General features: G+C 52.3%; 1 long non-coding RNA gene across 1 annotated transcript; it reads right to left on the bottom strand.

Moving 5' to 3' along the window:
• Window positions 1-1,117: 1,117 nt before the first annotated feature.
• On the bottom strand, window positions 1,118-3,035 carry LOC133278829 (uncharacterized). Its single transcript, XR_009746701.1, has 3 exons — window positions 2,963-3,035; window positions 2,257-2,360; window positions 1,118-1,235 (listed from the first exon to the last, which is right to left on the bottom strand). It is a non-coding gene; the product is annotated as an uncharacterized LOC133278829 (long non-coding RNA).
• Window positions 3,036-7,818: the final 4,783 nt, after the last annotated feature.

Below are 7,818 nucleotides of genomic sequence, written 5' to 3'. Positions count from 1 at the left end.
CTTCATCCCTCTGTGTTTGACTTGTGACAGTGGCTGATGAGGAGGCTTCAAGAAGATGCTGTGGCAGCGTGGATGTGGTCCAGTGCTGGAAGTAAGGGCCTGACTGTGCAAGCCCAAAGCACAGAGTTATTCATCCTTCCCAACCCTCTCCCTTTTCCCTATCAGATCTGGGGATATCCCCATTTACTGATGGGACATTAACCTGTGGGCACTTGGGATTACAGAGGGGCTTCTGCAATGCAGCTGCTCCGTAGCCGTCCCACCCTGGGATGGGGACAGTGGGACACCTTGGGATCCAGTGCCAGGCTGGAGGATATGGGTGGCATGTAGGTGAGTGTCCCAGCATGCCCAGGTGGGCAGGGGACAGACAAACTCCTCAGCAACCCCAGAACCCATCCAAGTGTGAAGCGATGACAAAAAAAGAGGGAGAAAGATGAAAAACTAATGAAAGAAAACTCCATCAGCTTGTTCTTTTGCCAGTATCCCCAGGTCTAAAAGAAAAAACCCTGTCCCTTTGTCCCCTCGCTTGCCCTCTACAGATGCATGTGCAAAATCTAATTAAAATTTAGCAGAAGAAGGGGGGGGGGAAGAAATGACACAGGGTTTTTAGCTTTAAAAAAAGAGAAAAGAAAGATCTTTAACAAAGGCCATAATATTACCAGGGCTGATTCGTCAGCCGCTACCTGATAATATAGAGTTGAGCGAGCTTTATGAATGTTGGAAGCCTTGGCTCTTTGTTAATTACGGGCTTTGCTAATGATTTGGAATATTGGCCAGTTCTGGGGGATGTTGATGAATAGAGACCTCGCCAAGATTTATTCCTAATTATCTCATTTGTCTCCCTCCATTACTTTTTATGGCTGAAATTTATGGAGCTATTACCAGGGACCTCGCCACGGCTCCGAGATGATTTGGGAGAAGAGAGATGTTTAATAATAATAACAATAATAATAATAATAAAAAGCCAGATTAATAGGAAACCAATTACGCAGCAGCAGGCGGCAGGGGCTGCTCCCGGGTGACCCCTGGCCCCCGCTGTTCCCCTCCAGCCTCTGTGTCCCCAAAGGGAGCAATGTCCTTGCCCAGCAGTCAAGGGACACCTGGAGATGCTGAAAGAGCACCTGTAAGACTTGGGGAACTCCTTTTGGGGGACATGGTGGAAATCCAGCGTGGTTTTCCTGTGCGGCTTCTCCCTCAGGTCTCCTCCCTCCCATCGGATGATGCTCCAGCTCCTGCTGCAACCCAAGAGCTGGAGTTAGCGACAGCATCAAACGCCCCAAAGCATCCCAGGGATGTTCCTTTAACCTCCCGTGCTTCCATTTCCCCACTCATCCCACCGAAATAAATCAATGCCTCCATTTGATCCTTTGGGCCATTCATAAGACATTTTGCTGCGTCCCCTTGATAGGGCACAAAACGCCTTGGCTGAGGTTAAACAGAGCATCCTGGTGGACTCAGGCTTTGGGTTTTCCACACCATCCTCAGTTTGGCTGCCAAACCAAAAAAGGGACTTGCCGGCACATGCTCACCTCTGCCCCATGGCACACCCCTACCAACTCCAGTATGCCCCACAGATGCTCTGAGCCCCTTTACACTGCCTGGGTGCTGCAGAAGGGACTTTACACCCATTATTTCCCCTCAGTTTTTTTGCACCCAGGTGAATTTGGTGCACATGAAAACAGAGCTGCCTGGAACCTAAGGGAGCTCCACGTTGGAAGATGGAAAGTGATTGCTGTGGCATCAGTGACGATGGATGGGACATGGATGGAGCTCAGCTCAGCCATCCTGCCTGCCCAACCCATCCCCAGGGATCTTCACTTACACATCCCAGGACCCTCAACGAGCCCACGGGGACCACAGTGATGCTCAGATCTCCCCATTCCCGTTTCACCCCGCTCTACCCGCAGTGGTGCAGGGTGAGGCTCAGGCTCCAGGCAGGGAGGCGACACCTCCTTCCCACCCGAGCTGCAGCCCGTCAACACAGATGGCAAAATCTAAATGTTATGATAAGGTATTTCTCCCAAATTTCCATCTTAATAGAATTACGAGCCTGTAATTACCCTACAAGCCTGAAAACCTGCCGGAATCCCAATTAGGAATCTGAGGACATAATTGGCCCCTAATTAGAAAGATTTGTCAAATGTGAACAATTTTCTCACCTCTTCTTTCTTTTCTGGTTTTTTTTTTTTTCTTCCCTATTCTTTTCCTCTTCTTTTCCCCCTGGTGAAAACAGGGATATTTTCTTTGCCCCTTCACCTTTTCCCCCATAAACAGGGGCTGCAAGCTTCCAGCTCCGCATCCCGCTCCATCAGGTTCTTGGGAAAGATGGGCTCCACGGCAAGTGTTAGTGGAAAACTGCACTATTAAAAAAAACAATAATTATTAATTAAAAAAATAATTAAAAAATAAAAAGAGAGAAAAAGAGACCTGAAAAAACACAGCTTTGGGGTTTGATTTTGTCCCACACTAAGGATGGGCAGTGAGGCAGCTGCTGGAGCAGCTTTTGGGGCTGGGAGATGCAGGGAAGGTGGCAGATGCTGGGCCATGCTATGGAGCATCACCCTGTGGCTGTGATCCTATTGGATCAGAAGGTTGTAGGGCACCAGTGCTGGTGCGGAGATTGGAATGTAGAAGTCCTGTTCCCACATGGTTAAATCCCAAGCAATTCCTCTACCAAAACCAGGTAGTGAGCTTAAACCAGGCTGACACTGGCACAGACCCACCAGCCCCAAGCTCTGCAGTGCCCATTGAGCACACAGAGGGATGAGGTATGAAAATCCACCCTGGAGCAAAGCCCCATTTAAGGGAAAACCTTGCTGCCCCAGCAATGAGATGCTGCCACTGCCTGCCAGGAGAGATGGAGCAAGGCAGGAAAACCATTAAGAAACCAAGGGAATAAAGGGAGCAAGTGGACAGACCCATCCGAAGGGGGAAAAATGTCTCTTTGGGGAATGTTAAGCACGTGGCCATGGGGAAGGGGTCACAAGCCAGCCCAGAGCATGAGCTGCATCACCAACACATTACTATGAACAACCCCCATTGAGGTACCCACTCACCCCCATATCCCTGTCCCTCTGCCCAAACCCCTGTCTGGAGCCAAAGACCATCCCAGTGCCATGTGCTGGGAGCCCAACCACCCCTCCGTACCAGCCTTTACAGCCTTCCCCTTCTTCTTCCTTCTTCTTCTCCTCCTCCTCCCATCAGAGGCTCTTTAGTTAAAAGCTACCACAGGATGGGAGGGATGGGGAGGGGGCTAGGGGGAAGCCTGGTTTTCCTAATTAACAATTAGCACAGAGTGTGCTGCTAATTATGTGGTTCCATGTAATTAAGAAGCTAATTAGTGCGGTGTCAATTAAGATTTAATTAGTCCCCTTGTCAAAAAACACTTGAAAGCACAGTTTATACGCGAGTACTTCAATATTTCTCTGCTCTGTGCTGGTGCAGGGAGCACCCGGCTCTCCCCACTTCATTGATGCTGTCCTTTCAAACACTGGAGCTCTGGAACAGACCCTTGGTATTGATTCTGCTGGCGCTGGTGACGTGGCAGAGCTCAGCTTCCCATCGGGATAAGGCATCCCCTGGCTGCACCGGGCAAGCATGAAGCCTCCCTTGCCCTGGCCATATAGAAGTACTGAGGCACTGAGCATGGGGCTTTCTTCAGCATCATCTGCCATTAAGGAGCATTGGACAGCCCCACATTGCCCCAGATGCTTTTATTCTCCTGGTCATTCCTGCTGCCTCCAAAAATGACATCAATTTGCCTGAGAGCACGTCGATGCCCTGAGATAAACCTATGCCCATCAACTGGACCCACCACACACCTACAAAGGGACACCCTGACCACGCTGCTCAATGGAGCCATGCCTTAAGTGTGGCTTCACTGAGCTATAGACACCCCGTCCCACACACACACACACACACAAGGATGGGACAGAAAAGGGTCCCAAAAAGCCCCAGGGACCAAAGGTGGTGGCTGGTGATGGCAGAGGAGCAAGAAGGAGACATGAAGGAAGGATGGGGAAAGCCAGGGCAAATGACACGCACCCAGGCAGCACCTCTGTGCTTGGTGACTGTCCCACGGCCACCTGCAGCATCCCAGCTCTTTCCTGCAGGGGTTGGGAGAGCCCAGGAATCCCTAACATCAAGAAGGGTGCAGTTTGTAAAGCATCCTCTGGAGGCAGCTCCAAGGCTCCTGAGACTGCAGGGAAAGAGCCAACCCCTCGCTGCTTTTCAACTTGAGGCACAAGGGCTGCTGGTGGAGCCGGAGCTGGGATGTGCCATGACAGCAGCTGGGAGGAGAAGCAGCTTCCATACGCCTTGGGAACCACTCCATGCCCTCATCCTGGGCACCTTCCCATCAACAGAGTCATAGAATCGTGGGATGGTTTGGGTTGGAAGGGACCTTAAAGCTCATCCAGCTCTAGCGCCCACCGAGCTCCAGCCTCCATCCAGCTCCAAGCCCCGTCCAACCTGGCCTTGAGCACTCGGGGATGGGGCAGCCACAATCTCCTTGAATAATGAGAGTTAAAACGTGATCTCCTTGGGCAGATAAAACCCTCCAGAAAACTGAGTTGTGCTTTTGGAAGCAAGACCCAAGCCTTCAAGAGCTGCAAAACCTCATTCAGATCCTATGTGACCCCACGCACTCGGGTTCAAGCGGTCTTTGCCATCCCCCCCACGGGGCACAACCTGCAGCACTGGCTCCGATGTGTGCGTTTATCCCCTTGTTTTAAAGGGAAGGAAAAGGGGATGGAGAAACTCAATCCCAAAGCAGCTGGAGCTGAGCCCAGCAAAGCGCCCGCTCCGGAGCTGCGTGGACAGAGGGACCCGGAGCGCAGGGAGCACTAAGGAAGCACAGGAGATGCTGGGATATTTTCTGCCCCCCCCTCTTTCCTTTTTCCCTCCCCCCTGCCTTGTACGTGGCTGAGCCTCCTGCTCTCCCACAACGGCTGCCAAAATACAGCGAGACAGGGTATAATTACAGACACTTACTGCGGCCATTACACCACCAGCACGGGCTGCGCGAAGTGACACACGACCCGTCAACTCCTTATTCACGCCATTAAGGGGACTCATTAGCATCTTCGCTCAGAAGCAAAATTACCCTCACTGCTCATTTCGAGATGTCATAAATTTTAATTTAGGACCCAAAGATAGCACAATGGGAGCGAGCTGGCGCTCCCCAGCAGCCGCTGCCTGGCTCGGGGAGGTGGAGGTGGTGGGAGGGAGGTTGGTGGTGCTGGAAGAGGAGAGGGGGGAAGAAAGAGAAATGGAAGGGTTGGTTTGATAGAAGATGATGGGGTTTGAAGGGGAGATGGGGAAGGAGGGAATGGGTGATGAGCCCCAAGGCTTGGCAAGTGCTCTGCCCCGCTGGAGGCAATGGAGGAGGAGGAGGAGGGAGCCTCCTGAAGGATGGGTGCTTCCCCAGGGGAACTGGGGCTATGAGGATACAGCAGGGATACAGCAGACCCCGAGTTCTGAGCCACTGGCACAGCCCGGCATCGTCGCGTTCCAATCCCCATCGCCAGGGGCTGCCCTGACACAGCAGCATCAACCAGGGCTGGGCACCGAATGGGTTCTGCTGGGAGATCTCCACAGGTTGGGTGGAAGGTTCCAGCCTTGGCTTCCCACTGGGAAGTGGGGATGGGAGGGGTAGGAGCCCAGGGATGTGATGCTGCAGCAGCAGGGAGCAAATCCCTGCATGAAGATGCTCTGCATGCCCATGGCGCACATCAATGGTAGACACAAACTGTCTCGAGCAATCCCATTACCAGCACTGCATCTGCCACCACTCACCAAGCAAGCAGAGCAGTGGGAACACTCAATCCTATGGGGTCAGCTCAGCCCAAGTCACCCCTCAGCTCTCCGGTTTCACATCCCGGACCTGTCAGGACAGGATGTTTGCAGCCTGGGGCTCAGCAGAAGAGTGGAAACATGCCATAGCATCCCACAACACAGTGGCTTTTATTCTGGGGCTGTTGGACCCACATCCGAATGGGAGGCTGTAAATGTTCAGCCCATCTCTCCTTCAGCCAAGCCCTTGATAAGCTCCCTGCCAGGGTTTTGGTACCCTACCCACACCAGGAGGTGAGCACGAGCATCTCTTCGCTCCCACCCCAGCCTCTGGGTGCTCACTTAAACCTTCCCAGCGAAGGACAGACACCTCCTCTTCCCCTTCCCTGCAAACTCAGGCAGGACCAAACGCAATTACAAACCCTCTTCAACTTCACCAGCTCCCAGGCTCCGTGATTAATGAGTTCAAACAGCCACATCCTTAAAAAACGAGGGAGGGGGGAGAATTAGAAGGGAAGCAGCTCCAATTAGAGGTGGCTGAGGGACTCCGGCCCACTCCTGTGCTATAAGAACATATATCCAGAAAGGTTATGTTAATTTTTAATGTACAAGGCTGTAATTAATTTCTGGGGCTGCCTGGATTAGCAGAGAGTGTAAATTCCAGCCTCAGCTCAGGCTGCAGAGAAACCAGCACGGCTGAGGGCTCCCCAGGGCCAGGAGCAGCACCGTGCCAAGGCCACAGCATTCAGTGGCTCCTGGGGACCCCGTATCCCCACACATAGACCGGGCAAGAACCCCTTTGCCAGCCCTGGAGCGTGGTGCTGGTGGTACCAGGGATGGGGCTGCCATGAAGGGTCTGGCCACCCACTGCACCGTGTCAGCCACTGGAGATGCTAAAGCATCCAAAGGCACTTTGGAAAGGTCGAAATGCAAACTAATCCCTGCAACGGCCTTTGGAGAGACTGCATGGAAAGGGTCCGGACCTGGCAGGCTGGGATCATGTGGCCTGGAAATACAGTAAGTTTTTAAAGGGGGAAAAAAGGCTCCATTATTCTCCCATTAAACTCTCCCCGGCTCTCCCCCTTCTCTCCCTTCCCTCTGTCAGTCTTTCCTTCGCTCATTGACTTCCCCCAGCCTCTCCGAAGACAGATCGTTCCCTTAATCACTCTGGAAAAGAACCCCAAGCCGATATAATATTATAATTAATTAATTCACTAAAAAGGTATTAAATTTCTTTTCCCCCCTGTGGATATTATCTGAATTCATTGACCTTTAGAAAAATCACCCTCTAATTGTAACCAGGTTCAAGTGCATTTCCAGCCTGTCCCTTTTACATTAATAATATCTTCCAGGACTCCACTCGGCTGCTTAAATATTGTATAAATTCCACTGCCCCCTCAAAAAGGGAGACAGAGGAAGGCATGAAATGAAAACTATGAGCTGATTAAACCAGCTCTGCAGTGATGGGGGGGAAGAGGGAAAAGAACTCCATTGTAGCATGGGAGATGGGCAAACCCACAGCGGGACCCTCAAGAAGCTGGGGATAAGGAATTCCTCACTGCCGAGGTCCCCGTGGTCACCGGCTCCCAGGTTGGAGGAAAAATCCCAGGATTGGGGTGGTTTTCCTGGGAAAGCAGTCGCCAAGCACCTTGGGGTGCAGCGTGGTGGGAGAAGGAGTCCCAGCGCATCCATTGCAACCTCCTTGGGGTGTCTGTGTGGCAGAACTGGTTTTCCAGAGGGATTCCTGAACACCGAGACAAATGGAGCACTGCTTGGCTCAGCCCTCCTTTGGGTGCCAGCACTTCCATGCGCTCCAGGGCTGCTGCTCCCTGCGGTTCCATTGCTGCATCCACTGCTCTTCTCATCCCAGGTCCTCTTTTCTGGTTGCTCTGCTGCTCTCAGCTCAGCAAGGCCAATCCAGGCAGCAATTGCTCCAGCATCCAGCACTGCAAAGCCAGTGTCAGGCATGGAAAATCCAGCTGAGCTGCTGCTGTTAAGTCTATGGGGAATCCCAGGCCAAGCTCC

This window comes from Pezoporus flaviventris, unplaced genomic scaffold (genome assembly GCF_033815535.1).
Source record: "Pezoporus flaviventris isolate CSIRO_AGI_PZ_B2104156 unplaced genomic scaffold, CSIRO_AGI_Pfla_v1 ptg000069l, whole genome shotgun sequence".
In the NCBI taxonomy this organism is placed as follows: domain Eukaryota; kingdom Metazoa; phylum Chordata; class Aves; order Psittaciformes; family Psittacidae; genus Pezoporus; species Pezoporus flaviventris.
This window is presented reverse-complemented; position numbering and strand designations above follow the sequence as displayed.